The sequence below is a fragment of the Haliotis rubra genome, unplaced genomic scaffold (assembly GCF_003918875.1).
Source record: "Haliotis rubra isolate DU_JTF1 unplaced genomic scaffold, ASM391887v1 Scf119, whole genome shotgun sequence".
Taxonomy (NCBI): Eukaryota; Metazoa; Mollusca; class Gastropoda; order Lepetellida; family Haliotidae; genus Haliotis; species Haliotis rubra.
In genome coordinates, this window is record NW_025765103.1 from 1,637,946 (window position 1) to 1,655,420 (window position 17,475).

Genomic DNA, 17,475 nt, shown 5'->3' on the forward strand with positions numbered 1-17,475 from the left:
CAGATGCCGTCTTCACGGGTCATTGTGTGTGTATATACTGAGATGTTGGTTTTTGTAAATACATGCTCATTTTTTATGTATAACATTTTGCAATCAACAGACATCATAACATGTCATGTGTTCAAGTATCACACTTGCCTGTCTGTGTAATTACATAATGTGACTGAGACCGAACTCGGGCCATAAATCAATGCGTTTTGTTTATGGTGTATAGCCTGATTGGTGTTCAAATTGCATGTGGTCAGTGATCGAAGTTGTGTATTGAATATTGTCATTAGCGGACAGGCAGGCAGACACACAGGTGTCAATAAAACAAGACATTGAGTTTTGTCTGTGACAGCGACATATCTATGTCACATTTAGAAATTGTGTCAACTCTAAATAATGACATTGCTTTTAAGTATCGAACTGAGAAAGTGACTCGGTAAGAAGAACGTGTGGTGAAATAGACAAATGAAATTATATAAACAGTTTATTTACTGTCATAACATATAAAAAGCTCGCGCCTGTGAGATATCAACAAAACATTAGAAAAATAGCTCACACCAAAGCCTTCACCGAGTATTCACAAGACAGCCCGCTTCCAAGTTGCGCGAACCTATTTCACTGCGCACGTGCTATGAGCGCAGCCCAGCTGTTGAAACTCGTATTCCCCAGAAAAGTGGGGAAAATTAGTGAAACGTTTGAACTCCGATTTCGCGCGTTTTTTTTCATCGCGTTATTTTTCATCTTTATAAGTTGAATTTGCATTTTTAACGATTTGTTTCGGTAAGTCCATACCGAAAGGTATCAGAATCTGCAAAGTTGTGTTTTACGTTGCATGTGACCTTTAACTTTGTTTTTATTTATAACAACTGAACAGAGGATATATATCCTTCCTTGCAAAACAACCCACGTTTATCTCATAGAGGGCTCGGACAAAGTTGATATTTTCAGGAAGAAAATATTTCTTCAGAAACACCTATAGTAGATAGTCGATAATATATGTGTGGCCTAATGTGCTATTATCAACCAACATATAATTGATACAAGAAAGTAAAATGTTGTTGTACAAAGCTCTAGTCAGTTATCAAAAAAGACAACCCGTTCATTTTAAGCTCACCCATCTGAACGTTCACGTTCTCCAAGCCATTTTAGGTGATAGTCTAACGCATTAATTCATCGTTTTGAACGAAGTAATAAACAGACAAGAACAACAAAAAGGAATGGTTATTCATACCTAGGAACACACTTCTGTTTCAGATTCATTCGTACTGAAGTTTAGAGATTCCATGGTCATTTATTGACGTGCAAACACTCGACGATCACTCATGGACTCGAGCAATCAACTATTCTGTAATGATACCAGGGTCCCGCTCCTCAAAGCGACCGTAGCTCTAAGATGATCGTAACTCCCATGCTTTAACATAGACTTAGGACAGTCGTAGCGCTACGATCGCTTTGAGGAACGGGCCCAGATGCTCTCTTTACCATGACCCGTCTTGATGTTGATATTACTTTCATTCTATCAATTGCTAATCACGTATGAAATAACCATAGCCATTTCAATGTGAGTACCATCAACGTAGAAGTATGTACCATCAACGTAGAAGTATGTACCATCAACGCAGTAGGTATGTACCATCAACGTAGAAGTATGTACCATCAACGTAGAAGTATGTACCATCAACGTAGAAGTATGTACCATCAACGTAGAAGTATGTACCATCAACGTAGAAGTATGTACCATCAACGTAGAAGTATGTATCATCAACGTAGAAGTATGTACCATCAACGTAGAAGTATGTACCATCAACGTAGAAGTATGTACCATCAACGTAGAAGTATGTATCATCTACGTAGAATCAACGTAGAAGTGTACCATCAACGTAGAAGTATGTACCATCAACGTAGAAGTATGTACCATCAACGTAGAAGTATGTACCATCAACGTAGAAGTATGTATCATCAACGTAGAAGTATGTACCATCAACGTAGAAGTATGTACCATCAACGTAGAAGTATGTATCATCAACGTAGAAGTATGTACCATCAACGTAGAAGTATGTACCATCAACGTAGAAGTATGTATCATCTACGTAGAACTTCGTATTTTTTAGACCGGCACAAATAATAATAACTGTGACGTCTTATATCGCGTTACCTCCCTTAGACTACAGTTCACGCTATGGCGAGAGATTGTGAGTATGGTTATTTCATACGTGATTAGCAATTGATAGAATGACAGTAATATCAACATCACACACTACTGTTTCAAACTGTACTTTTATGATTTCTTTACCATTATTAACACGGAAAAACCGGACAAAGAATTACCAATATTTTATGACATGATATGTTATCGAAAATTGGAAATATTACAGACTACCAAAAAACTGACCACGTTCAACTATCTTAAAACTCCCAAGAGTCACATCGGACATACTCCGGGACCAGTGTCTGTGAAGCTAATACAACCCAGATGCAGTACCTTTATCTGTACTGTATATTTATATCCTATGGTCAAATCCCGCACCACATACCGGTATACCGTTCGTGGCATACTCGCGACTGGCCATCGATGCTTCGGTCCAACTAAATGACATAATCTCATGTTCACAATAACAACGTTATCGTAAGTTTTATCTGTAAACGCGATTGTCTGCGATAGCTAGAATAGATACCGTATATAATACGGATGACAGTCACAAAGCATTGGGTGGCTGTCTAGTAAATTCACTCAGGTATGTAACTTTACTTTCTTCCTGGGCCCCGTTCCTGAAAGCGATCGTAGCGCTAAGATGATCGTAACTCCCATATTTTAACATAGACTTACGACAGTCGTCTATGTCTGATCGCTTTGAGGAACAGGGCCCTGATAGATCTTACCATTGTTATTCTGTGTTAACTGTAATCTTATTGGACATCTCTTTACTATTTGTTACCCTTAGCACTACCTTCAGGTCTATGTGGAACGACGCATCCTTTATTGTGTCTCATATATTCTGTATTACTGTTTAGGATTGTTTATTTAATACTGATGAAACTACACTGTTATGTGACTATTATAGAATGTATAGAGTGTGTCGGGTATTTTAACTATTGTATTACGTTGTGAATACTATGCTGTTTTGTGACTGTTACAGAATGTAGATTGTATGAACGTCCACTGGGTTGATGTGTAGAGTACGGAACTATTGTTGTGTACATTGAGAATATGTATCGTGATTAATGTAGTATGTGTCGTGTAACGAATCTACATGTCATGTTTATGTACTTTGATAGCTGATTGCATTGTTAACATGTTCTAATAATTAATTTTAAACCATGCCATTATTGACTGATTGTGTACCAAATCATCCTGTGACTGTGTGTAATAAACTCCTCGTTTATTTCCTCAGGTGTTGTGTTGTGTTGTGTTGTGGGTTGGTATAGTCAGACCTCTTGCCAAGCGAGCTGATTCCCCAACACTCACTATTTAATACCATTATCTAATATCAATGCAGTCGGAAAGTTCAATCATCTCCATTTATGGCAAAGATGAAAACAATAACTCGACTGCAGTGATCAGTCGCCCACTCCACATCTCTCGTTGTTACATTTTCTGGGGTTTAAGGAGGAATCAGTTGATACTCTACGCAGTTGTTTTAAAATGTCACATGTCATCAGCATGGCACTTTATGTAAGACATTGATAACATGGTATCCTGTTGCTGCTTAAAGTGCACGGATTTTCCGACGACGTTGCAGTTATACGTGAATATATTTGAGTATTTATACTATATATTTAGTATCATATAGCTTTTATTCTGGGTATATGAAGGTGTATTCACTACCGAAGCGGTAGCATCCGAGCCTGGACCTCACCAATCAGTGACTGATATTGTAGGCGTCGATCTATGCAGTTGAAAACTGGGGATGCCACGATACATCGATACTTTTTTCTAAAACGATACAGTTATCGATGCATTCAAAACTGTATCGATATTTAGTTTTTAAAGTATCGGTTTAAATATGTTTATGTATCGTTTAAATTTTGCAATTGTATCATGTTTTTTTTATGTTATGACAGTTATAAATGAAAAAGTTTCATGCACAAAAATGGGAAATTAGAACTTGTTAATCTCTGAGAATAAAAAATGTTTATCTTTTCATGGACAATTATAAAATATGAAATATCAATGTTCAAAATGTAACTAAATTTACGCAATAATGTCGCGAAAATAGGTATCGTGATACGTATCGAATCGTGACATGGGTATCGTGATACGTATCGATTCATGAAACTTATGTATCGTGACATCCCTATTGAAAACGATGAATCCTCCCAGTTCAAGCAGTGTGGTCACCCGATCTAATTCTATCGCATGTCATGACAAACATGGTGTTGGTTGTTTTGTGTCTTGTTATATCCACACTCAGCCCGATGTCTGTAAGTAACGATTCCAGACCAGACCAGACCATCCGGTGACTAACGTCATGAACGCCGATCTACGTTACTGGGGTACGATGATGCGCAACAACCAACGCAGCTAGTCTGACCACCCGATCTCGACAAGCATGGGGTATGAGTAATTCTGTTGTTGTATGTTCTTTCTTGTTTATCTGTTTACGTATATAGAGAATACTACACGAGGTCTCATTACATACGAATTCTACGAAACGAGTGTCCTTCCTATGTTATCTGACCGAGCGAAAGCGAGGTCAGATAACATAAGGAAGGTCACGAGTTTCGTATAATTCATATGTAATGAGACCGAGTGTTGTATTTTATTTATTACCCACGTCTTACATGCATTTAAATTGACAAAATAGCGTATTTTTGTTATGTTTTTGGTTTCAAACCGAAACCGGTTTCATAAAGAGGTTGCGGAAGAGTTTCCACTAATGACGTCACTGCCATGGTAACCGACGTCACGATGCATGTCAGTTGTCATCGCCTCGTACAGCCTCCTACAGTAAACTACTCCGTTTCACCTCGTTTCTTGGTTTCCAGTTGCTTCATTCGGCTAACATCACTGGTGGAAACATTGCGTTTAGGTTTTTCGACGGATATAATGTCTCAGTTCGACTCACAATTAAACAGCGACACGGCAACGTTCGCAATGTTTACATTCCCACAATGCATTTAAGTTGTAGAATGAATGAATTCACGTGTTTGTTATGAATGAAAAAATAGTTACGTCAGAATGTGACCTAATTGAGAGGTCATCGGTTATCCAATCAAATCGTTAGAATTTCAGGTCAAGTCGTTACGACACAGGTCAACACGATACGACACTCGTGTGACGTACGAGATTAATATGCAACTACCCATACGTTGACCACGTGTGTAATAAATATGATTATGCGTTTATCATGCGGTGTAATGAAAGAAAGAACTTATAGCGGTTCAGATGCGAATTCCGGATTCTTTCAAATATGATTCGCGGTCTGCTAGCACCAAGGTGTACGTCCCTCGCCCTGAAAGGACAAAGTGATTACTTGTATCTTATTTGGACATATTCCAACATGTAACCGTCAAACCTCGCTCACCAGGTGGCACACTCACTCACTCACCCAAACACATACTCTCTCACTCGCTCAAAGTAATTCCAAGTTCGCTTTATCACCATCTCATCTGTGTCATCATCACTATTCATTTGATCGGCATTCTAGAAGTCGGTGAGTCACTAATGAAACAGACACTTATGGATGTCAACTGTTTGATGCATACAGCGATAACGGTGTAAGAATCTACACCGAAACGTCGCTCTATGCAATAAACAAGACGTTGCCATCCATAAAGTTGCATGCTTCATCATCATCACTATCATTCATTTGGAATTGGTCTTCAGCAACCCATGCTTGCCGTAAGAGCCGACTAACGGGATCGGATGGTCAGGCTTCCTGACTTGGTTGACACATGTCATCGGTTCCCAATTGCGTAGATCGATGCTCATGATGTTGATCACTGGGTTGTCTGGTCTAGACTCGATTATTAACAGGTCGCCACCTTATAGCTGGAATATTAGTGAGTGCGGCGGCAACAAACCAACCATAGCACTAGCTCAGCGTTCTTAATACCGTTGCACCATGTGAATTACGAAAGCATGTCACCTGTTACAAAGACGTGAACACGTTGGTGGTTTCATATGCGAAATAAGTTAATTAACAGTCACTGCACACGCCCCTGTGTTGGTCTCCCTCCGATAGCAGAATACAGCATGGCCCTGTGATCCTGTGCCCCCGGGGTTGTGATCCCGGGGGTGTTTGTCACATCATTACGGGCCTCCCCTGAGCCCCCCGTGCCATGACATGGAATTAGCCCTATATCTCCCAGGCCAGGTCAACCTAGTTTGGAATGAGACCGACACTAGGGGCAGATGCTGAACACAGGCTGTAAGCTAAACGGGGCATTTGTTTCAAGGGGAGTTAGTGTATTCGTGAACATCATTGTAATTAAGATCAGATATTTTACTTGATTCAATACCCACTAGGTCGCCGTGGCAGATCATTGCTGATAAACTGCCTGATTTTGAGGAGAGTGTGAAGACGGGACAAACTGGGTGCTTGTGGATGCATCAATAATTTCACTGCAGTACAAAAGACGCCAAATCGTGCATCTCCAGAAAGGGTGTGCATCCTCCAGTTCCCTATAGTAAGAGGAACAAAAGGGCTGTGCATCCCCTAAATCCACCATTTCAAGAGGAACGACGAGAAGTGCTTCCACTTAAATCTTCATGTCAAACTTCGTGGAAGGGACTTGCATCCTCTAGATCCTATATTCCAACAGGAACGGAATGGGATAGCCAGTATTTGTGCTTGAATAGAAGGACAAGCATCCTCTACATACTTTATTTCTACAGGAATATGAACAGCACGAGCCGTGCCCATGATTTTCTTCTGTGAAAACTCGACTGTGGGAAAGCAATGGGTGATTGATGTTGGAAATGTCAAATATCATAGCACGAGATATCAAATACGAAATATTGGGGAGAAACAACCCCCTGCTTGGGGCTGCTGCTATGTTCTCCCCTGGCCCAAATGTCAGCTATATGGCCACTTCACTAATTGGTTTTCACCTCAAGGAAACGAGACTGTGGTGTTAATGAAGATTGTACTCAGATCACCAGTAAACCGCATTGCTTTTCCGTTCATCAATGATCGCACAATGAGATCACTCTGCCAATTATGTGCCCATGACGTCCCATGACCCACATCGTGCCTGCATCATTGCGGGAAAGTTCATCGAATAAATATATTAGTCATTAGTAGATGCTTGTGTAGCGAACAGGAACGTGACACGGTGAAACCATTGCGTTACCGTTGTAGCAGTGGTTGTAGAGGTATACGTCCTGGTAGGAGAAGTTGTAGCAGTGGTTGTAGAGGTATACGTCCTGGTAGGAGAAGTTGTAGCAGTGGTTGTAGAGGTATACGTCCTGGTAGGAGAAGTTGTAGCAGTGGTTGTAGAGGTATACGTCCTGGTAGTCGAGCAGTTGTAGCAGTGGTTCTAGCAGTGGTTGTAGAGGTATACGTCCTGGTAGGAGAAGTTGTAGCAGTGGTTGTAGAGGTATACGTCCTGGTAGGAGAAGTTGTAGCAGTGGTTGTAGAGGTATACGTCCTGGTAGGAGAAGTTGTAGCAGTGGTTGTAGAGGTATACGTCCTGGTAGTCGAAGTTGTAGCAGTGGTTGTAGTAGAGGAGAAGTTGTAGCAGTACGTCCTGGTAGTCGAAGTTGTAGCAGTGGTTGTAGAGGTATACGTCCTGAGGTGGTTGTAGCAGTGGTTGTACGTCCTGGTAGGAGAAGTTGTAGCAGTGGTTGTAGAGGTATACGTCCTGGTAGTCGAAGTTGTAGCAGTGGTTGTAGAGGTATACGTCCTGGTAGGAGAAGTTGTAGCAGTGGTTGGTTACGTCCTGGTAGAGGTTGTAGCGGTCCTGGTAGTCGAAGTTGTAGCAGTGGTTGTAGAGGTATACTTCCTGGTAGGAGAAGTTGTAGCAGTGGTTGTAGAGGTATACGTCCTGGTAGGAGAAGTTGTAGCAGTGGTTGTAGAGGTATACGTCCTGGTAGTCGAAGTTGTAGCAGTGGTTGTAGAGGTATACGTCCTGGTAGGAGAACAGTTGTAGAAGTGGCCGGAGTCATAAATGTAGATCTGACAATGTTTGGCTTGGCTGAATGAACAGCATCCCATCCTACGGCGTCAATGATTGCTCATTCTATCCATCACTGGTTTGTATGTCCCACGGACGTGTATTCATGAGTTACCGTGATATACTACTTCCTAAAACTTTATACACTCACTCATTTTAATTATTTGAAATAAAATGCCGAGGCCGCTTTGTTGAACAGAGCCAAGGTTATTTTAGTGTTGGCCGCCAGACACTCAGACTCAAGTGCTCGTCTAGTTGCGGTAGCAGTAAATCCCATTGTAGGCACGAACCCTTCACCTTGATCGTGTCCTATAGTCGGGACGACAGCCACATGTTGTCAGTCGATACCAGCTTCCAGTGGAAATAACACGTGGCGCACCTCGCCAACCATACACTTCCTTAATTGAAAATGACTACACAGACGCTGAAAGACGTCTGTCATGGTTGCCCGAAGAGTAATTTTCTCGGCTTCAGACTAAAGAACAAGGAGGACACTCGGAACATATACGGAATCTTAGTTGTTATGTATACCTGTGATGGAAGTGCTGACACACAGCGAACGCTTCATTCACATTCCCGCGTTTACTCATAAGGCATTTCGCAGAAGGAGAACATTATGGTTCGAGTGCTTCGAGTCTGATTTTCAATATGGCTGCCACGATTCAGTGTTTCTCCTTCACGTTACTGTGGTGAGACGCACCAGTACGGATGTAGTGATGGCAAACCTTTGATACAGTACAAACCAGAGACTCCAGCCGTCCGTCACCAGCTACTGGCGCATCTCATCATGGCGAATTTCGGCGGCAGCACGGGCAGTCCGCACACCATGATATTTAGGGAAGGACGCTTGACGTATCAAAGCTGATGAAACTGTGTAGTGTGATCTGGTTGTTGTCATAACAGGCATGTTTGATATATTATGTGCTTAAAAACTTGGTGAAGATATTTACCGACAGAACGCCATTTCTTGTTTGTACACTAAGTAAAACCTTGCTAATTGCTTATACATACATGCATGCATGTTTACACACGCACACACACGCGCGCACACACACACACACATAGCTACATACATATTGTAGACAATATATACTACTCACAATTTGATAGGGATCACATGTCAATCCAACGCAAACCGTGGAAAAGATAAAATAATACGTCTATAAAGAGTTAATCCATTTAATGGTTCAGAAATTCATTGACAGTGGACTGTTTTTAAAGTTTAATGTTGAAGAGTGCATTACATTCCCAAATTGCATTTTATCATGAAAAGGTGAACAACAGCAAACTGGATACAGAGAGGGGTCTTTTGATTTTATCCATTTCAATGCCAATAACGGGTATGGCCTCTCCGTGCCTCAATGACAGCTTGGCATCGACGGTTAATGCTGTCAATAAGAACCCGGATGGTCGCCATTGGAAGGTTATTCCATTCCTCGACCAGGGTTTTTCCGAGTTCGGAAATGGCAACCTGCAGCATGTTCCACACATGTTCAATAGGGTTTAGGTCCGGCGAGCGCGCGGGCCATTCCATACGGACAATTGTTTCCTGTTCAAGAAACCGGTCCACCACCTCAGCACGATGGGGACGGGCGTTATGGTCCATCAAGATGAACTCTGATTTCACCGAATCACCGATTTGTACGGAACACCTGTCACCGTGCCCCTCCCCATGACATGCAGAACAGTTTTTCCGTTTCTGCTGATTCCTCCCCAGACCATGGTATATCCTCCCCCATCATGTTCGCCTTTGTCAGCATCGTTAAACCTTTCCCTTTCTCGTCTCCTCATCCGCTGTCCTCTGTCAGTAAAGTCCAAACCATACTGTGACTCATCAGTACAGAGAACTGCTACCCATTCGTTATGTGTCCAAGTGACATGATCATGAGCCCAAATCAAACGTTCCCGCCTGCGACGTTTGGTCAGTGGGATGCGAACACTTGCAATCCTGGAGTTGAGGCCGGCTGTATGAAGACGATTCCGTAATGTCTGGGTGGATGAATACGCCATGCCTGAGGTGTTAAGGAGGTATTTCGAAGGCTGGTGGCTGTCCAGAAAGGAAGACGTCGTGCCTAAACGATGATTAAGTGGTCTTGTCGACCTTTGACGAATACCGCCATGACGGTGTGCTGCCATACCAAAAGTTTGATGCCGGTGCGACGCTCTGATAACAACGCTTTGGCTGGCGTTCAGAGCATTCGCAACGTCACGTTGTGAGAAGCCTGATTCAAGCATGCCGATGCATCTCCCCAATTGTTCTGACATCAAAAGACGTCTTTGACCTTGATGAGGCATGATGGGTGTTAACTGTTATGACAAACGTATTGAAATGTCCAAACCTTCATCAACACTCCAGGCTGCATGCTCATCTGGTGTCATGAAACGCACGTGCAAATGTGTATATGGCACTGCCTTATACACATTTCCTTTTAACAATGTGTCGTTTATCAACGGCAGGAACAAAACCTGATTGCATATGTTCATCAAACTTTCTATGATCCCTATCAAATTGTGAGTAGTACAGAAATAAATGAATCACGTTGTGTTTTCTGCGTTTCCAAGTTGTCATCAAGGCGGAGATTAGAAGCTGTACCATCGTCTTGCTTGCTTCTGTTCATCGCCACGTCTTGCCGCAATCCTCAAGACCACCACGATGTCCGCTAACGTCAGTGGTCATGAATATCATTACACTGATCCATTTGTGACCACACGTGCCATTCCGCATTGACGGCCTTCGTGCAGCTCGCGCAAAGTCACGAAAGAAGCATACATGTAGTAATCAACATAACCATAGGTGCTGTTTGTGATAACGTCTTTTAGATCCAGCATCCACAGTGCGACAGTCCATCCCGCCAACCAACACCGTTACAGGCAGGGGTCTGATAACGAGTCTATAAAAACACATCACTGATTCGCCCAACCACCCACACACCTGTATGCACGCAAAATTAGTTATGGTTGCAACCTTTCACGCTCAGTGGGGTACCTTATAACTGTGAAAACAGGAGGTGATAAAAACGACAGAATGTATTCGAGCCCATCAAGTAATCTCTAAATTACATCAAAATGCCTCCTACTCTTGCAGCTCCATTCCAATCACTTCAAGTCCTACAATCACCATGGGCACAACCAGTTCATTACTGGAATTGTTCTCCATTTCTGGATTTGATCTTGCAATCAAAATGGCGTCCCCTGTCGTCTGCTTGCCTGGTCAGTATGTTGACATTAATAGAATTCCCACAGAGGCTGATCTAAAGCCAATATTTGGAGACATGCGGATCTGTCAAAACTATGTTCAACCAATCACAGGGATAAAGAACAAAACAGTAAGAAATGACACGCAGTATGTTTTTTAAAGGTTTTATTTGCACTTTCATATGGCGATTATTATTTCCATATCACACGAATTTGCATTCGAAATAATATTTATTCTATCGTGGAAGCATATATAGTTTCAGATATAATCAAACGGATAGAATTACGTCTCTGGTGATGATTTGCAATGGACACCATCATGTGATAGGCAAACATACGGTCGGGTGTCTGATTGATGTACACAAGGCATCATCTTCAATTAACTACAACCGTTAACTATGGATGTGTGCTTTTCATTTGACAAAAACTATAGGGAAATATTTTAGGGCATAATAACGCATTCGAGATCCACTTTAATTTTCCTCTGGTGTCAGCGTCATCATGCACGCCCCCAAAGCATCAAGCCAGTATGGTCACGGGAAAGCAATGAAAACATAATCCACCATCAACGGTTAGTTTGATAGTTTGTGTAACGACGCACCCAGCAATATTTCATCTATACCACGGCGGTCTGTACATACTCTAGTGTGTACCAGACAACCCAGTGGTTGACATCATGGTGGTTTATCTTCGCAGTTGCGATACGATTACAAACACGAACAAGCAAGGGCAGCTGAAGACCAATTCTAGTCCGGATCTTCAGGGGCAGATCAGAAGAGAGGAACTACTGGACAGGCTTCCCAAAACGGAATGTCCAGATGTGCTTCTGTCTTACCCGTAAATAATGGTCCCCGGCGGCCTATTCTGGTCGTAAGAGGTTTTTCAGTGGATGGGACTGTGATAATTGGTGACTTGGTTGATAGTTATGTATCTCATTTACTTCACTCGATTATTTACAAACCGCTGTCATATGGTATTAAACAAACACACAAACAAACGGTATTTAATCGGTAAACGTTATGTCACCTCAGCACAGAATACTGCATGTATATACCTAATGTCCGACATGGGTACGGCTGTTAGATAACTTTGTAAAAAGTGCCACCTTCACGCTCTGTCCCGGGACATGGAGCTTTGTATAAGACGGGGCACCTGTCTGAGGATATTACTAATGACGCGCAGCACTACTGCCAATTACAGTGTTAATGTCGAAAGAATATACAGGCACACAGTTAGGGATGTAGAATCCTTTGTTGGTTTCTACATCTCGCTCAGAATGTAACTGTTTCACGCCAATAAAACCGTGACTTCTTCTGTTACTATGTAAAACAATGATCCTGATTGTGAACAGGGGCTTGTCTTTTTATTGAGTGTAGCGGTAAATAAAAAAGTCAACAAACGAGGATGAATTAAATGATTTTCGAGGTGTGCCGAGACGTAGAAAGGACATGCGGAAAAGACAACGAACAGTCCGCATCAGTCTGACAAAATATAATAACTGAGAAAAATGTTGGGGATGCAGATCTGCACGAAACTGGAAGAGGACACATTTGAAACTAGGAATCTTTTCAAATAATTATAAACTTTTTTAAAACGTTCCTAAGTCTGAGAAAAATCACCTAAATGATGCAATCTTACAAAGTACAACTAGGATACTTTTATAGCCATTTTTTTCCTTTTGTTTCAGTCACCATTAAACGATGCAAACATTTTTGTTGCACTTAACAAATCTATTTTACATAGAAAGCTGTCAAACACCTCTGTATATAGATTACAGAGGGAAGGGCGCTGAAACTGCCGTTTGGTGACGCCGAAGATTGGGTTCGAGTCTATGGGTGGAATGTGTGAAGCTAGTTCATACTGTTACATGAAAGTGTGTTGAGGAAGAGGGGAGATATCAGTCTTTCTGTGCTGTGGACGCACTTACAGCTGAGAAACATGTTTTTCTTGGATATTCATTTTCATTCCCACTCAGCTTAATGGAAAATGCCGAAAAATAGCGTGATTAAGTCTCGGGTCGTGATATTCTAATAAAAACCGGAAAGTGCAGTGTCCAGTGTTTTTATGTGCAGTTCGTGAATTGTTTTAAATTAAGGAAGACATCCAATGGCATACCTGACATGCACAATCCTGCAATTAGAAGGCTGTGAAACTAATGATAAAGTGCTTTCAGAAGATTGAGGAAGGGAAATAAACCCATTTGTTCATTGATTTCTCACGCGAAACTGCTGTGAAAGTTTCAGGTCTGTAATGCTTCTTCTTGCCGTAAATCCACGGTCGTTTACAACAGTTCTGTTAGCGGAATAACATCCAGACTTTGTCAAGACTACATATCAGCAGTTTGACAAGGTTTGATAGATAAGTATTGAGCCTCACATAGAAAAAAAAACATAGTAAGGAAATAATTCGTTGTGGATATTGCATAATGTCACAGAGGTGTACCTACATGAAGCAAATGAGTCTTCCTCTGTCAAAAGGCAGAAAAACGAATAAGGGTATGTGCCTTTCAAAAACGGGAGGAAAGTGTGGTATTCAAGTACTGGTAGAAACTTCAACACTAGAGATTGTAGATTAGACTACAAGACACAGGAAGCTGACCAAATGCGTGCTGTTCCATCAAGACAAAGCGCCAATGCAGAAATCTGTCATGATCATGGCCTCAGCGTACGGACATCCACCGTATTCTCCAGATCTGCCGCAGAACATACACCTCATCCCAAACACGAAGAAAGCTTTAACCGGAACCGATTTCCACTCGGACGATGACGTCATAGCAGCTGTGAAGAACTGTTTTAAATGTGACTGGTTTTGGGCCTCAAATTCGCGGAATGGTTTTGCGCCTCAAATTCGCGGAATGGTTTTGGGCCTCAAATTCGCGGAATGGTTTTGCGCCTCAAATTCGCGGAATGGTTTTGGGCCTCAAATTCAATAGGCCCTGATTAAATTCATTTACTTATGACACACATTCTTGTGTCATCAAAGCTAACCACTTATCTGATTTCTTAACCCAGGAAAGAGGATGTAGACACAGTGCTCCTTTATCGCCAACTCTATTTCTCTTTGGAGCTTTAATCCTGGGATGAATGATAAGGAAGAATGAGAATGTAAAATGGTATGATTATTGACAAATCCGAATATAAAATTAGGCCAGTATGCTGATGATACATTATTGTTTCTGGATTGAAGAGATGGCAGTTTACATGCTGCTATTGACTCACTACTGTCTATCATATATCGGGTCTTAAGATAACTGTAGATAAGACAAAGGCTGGACATCAAGTTTACTCCAAATGACATGGGTAATATATACAAGAAGACTTGAAGAAATAAACAGATTACTGGCATTGTGGAGGAAAAGGCATTTAATATCGATAGTTATTGTAATTTTCAGTTCATGTTTTCAGCACTTAATCCAGTCCACCTGCATATTTCATGACAGCTTTTGAGAGGATCTTCCTGTTAAAAATAATTAAAAAAGAGGAGCACAATGTGAAGAAATCATGCAGAGGGAGGGTTGCCCATGGCTGATATTAAAATATTTATAGAAGCTTTGAAACAATCTACCCCGAGATTGTATTTCAGAATCTTCTCCTTCTTGGTCGTCCATCGATCCGATAATGACTGACCTTATGTGCTAAGTCCTTTTCTTGTATGGGGTCGGAGATGGCTGATCAGGCCAGAATAACACCGGTTAATATCCATTTATTGTAATCTTTATCTATTCTAAACTATGAGGCAAATACATGTATTGAACGAAAGAAATTGTAAATGAATAAATGTACAAGTAGAGACCACTGAAGACATTATCCCAACCATTATAGCTCAATCATAGTTTTTAAAGTCCTGTTTATTCCTTAAGATACTGGACACAAAGGAACATTGACAATCAAGAATGAAAGCGATTGGATGCCTTTTGAACTAATAGTATTATCAATAACTGTAATCTGAACATAAATGTTTGTCAGGGAGATCTTATGAAATTATCTAAAGATTCAAGGTTACTTAATGACAGACATACATGAAAACTATAAACGGAATGTTTGCCATAAATGGCAAATAATGTCTGATGATTGCCGTTTTAGTTGGTATGAAGTCTTTAATGTGTAATATAGACATGGTTTAAAGGATGTTAACTCCTTGATTGCCAATACAAGTTTGTACATGTAATACATGTATAACTTATGAAAACAAATTTAGTAAGTGGTATATGCAGCTTTTGTAATGGAATGACTGAAAGTATTTGGCATGTTTATTGGGGATTTCATGAAACCAACAAATCTTAGAATCATCTTGAGTTTTTGAGTAATCAAATGTTTGGAAAAACATTTGGCTTGGTACATTACAGACTAATAAATTACAGAACCACATAATCATATCTGCAAAGATTTTATATAGATCTACAAAGACAAACCAGAAATTATTCAGTTATCAAAATTATAATGCAAGTTTATATAACACAAAAGCAATCGGGATCGGCTCAAAAGATGGAAGTACAGAAACCTTATGTGGAAATTTAAAAACAGAAATGGCGATGTGATGTATTTGAAGTATTGGGAATTAAATTTACTCCAAATGACTTATGGGTAATATGTACAAAAACAGAAATATACAGATTACTGGCATTGTGGAGGAAAAGGCATCTAGTATCTATAGTTATTGTGATAAAAACTTCAGCAAATTTCAAGTTCATGTTTTCAACACTGCTCTTAGCAGAGATTTCTTCTGGTCGTGGAAGGGCTTTTGCGGCTATATGTTTTGCATTTACTTCTTAGCTGCGGTTTGTGTCCCGGAATACACACTGGCTGGAGGTTGTACTCACAACATGTGATTAGTGGTATATTGGAAGTAGTGGTGTAATATCTCATTATCAACAAGAAAGTAGCTAGGTTTTTTATTATATGCTTCGAAATATTATTCGGGTTCCAAACTTATAGAATAAAGTTAAAAGGAAAACGAAATTGTTTATGAATTAAGGTTTCCAAATGCCAGTTCCCCGAAGTGAAATATACGTTTTTGATAAAATTCCGATAAATATCATTTTCCTCAAACGCTCCCTGCCGCCGATCAAAGGCTGGTTGTAATATATCACGGAACAACTGGTGATTGTGGTTGCTGTCCGAACAGCTCGGCCTTCTCATCTCGAGTCATCAATCTGGCACAGGTCATCACGCTCCAAGACGGACTGACTTTTTAATATTGCTAGTATTTACATGACATCGTTGCTCTATAATCTGCTCATCTCCCTCTCCTTCACCATCATCAACAGCCAAAACAGCATGCACAGCTACACACGAGGCGGAACACGATGTGTTATTGTTGATAGTAGCACATCTATCTGGCATGAAACCACTGGTGGTGCCACAGAAATACAACATTAGAGAATATCTAAATATTGTCCTTACAACTGTAGCGCGTATGTTGCCAGAGTTCACCAGATATACTTCCAGGTTGGTTACGCCTAGCTGTTTCTCCATTCCTCCTGTTAATATCATCTGATCTGCACGTGAGTTCGTGCACGTGCTCTATATCGGGAAGTTAGATGAAGAAGCATGACTTTGAATTTATTATTGAAAAGGTTCAGTCTGGTAAAGCAACATTTACCTGCATCTGTTGAAGGTTATCAGGGGGCATGTGTAGTTTCTTTGTGTTGTTTATTATGGTACACTGTTTCAGAGACTGCTGCCGACATCGTCACACATTTAGGAAGTGAACACCTGCTGGCGAACAGCTACATATGCGAACAGCCCTGCATTAATATATTTCATCATAAACCAATATTTGTATTCGTACCTGCATTACATGTGTTCCAGTGGATTGATATCAGTTTTATCTGACAAGAAAACAACCATGTGAATAACGTTATTGCTCAAGTACCGAAGTTGAACAAAATATTGGATTAATTATTTTACCCGAATTAGTGAATAGCTGTTGTTTCATGGCGCAGTCGGCAATATTCCAACGTTTGAACTGGGACCTGTGGATGAACGAGCCTGCCACTACAGACCGAGGGTCGATATCATGAACAACTGTCAGCCAACGCTTACATTGTAATACATGTATTCTCAACAGTGGGTCCCGACATGCATCGGGTAGCGCGTCTGTCCCATGGGCGTGAGACTTGGTTCACTGAAGAGTGCACTAAGGGAACACAAATAAAAACAAACAATAAAATAA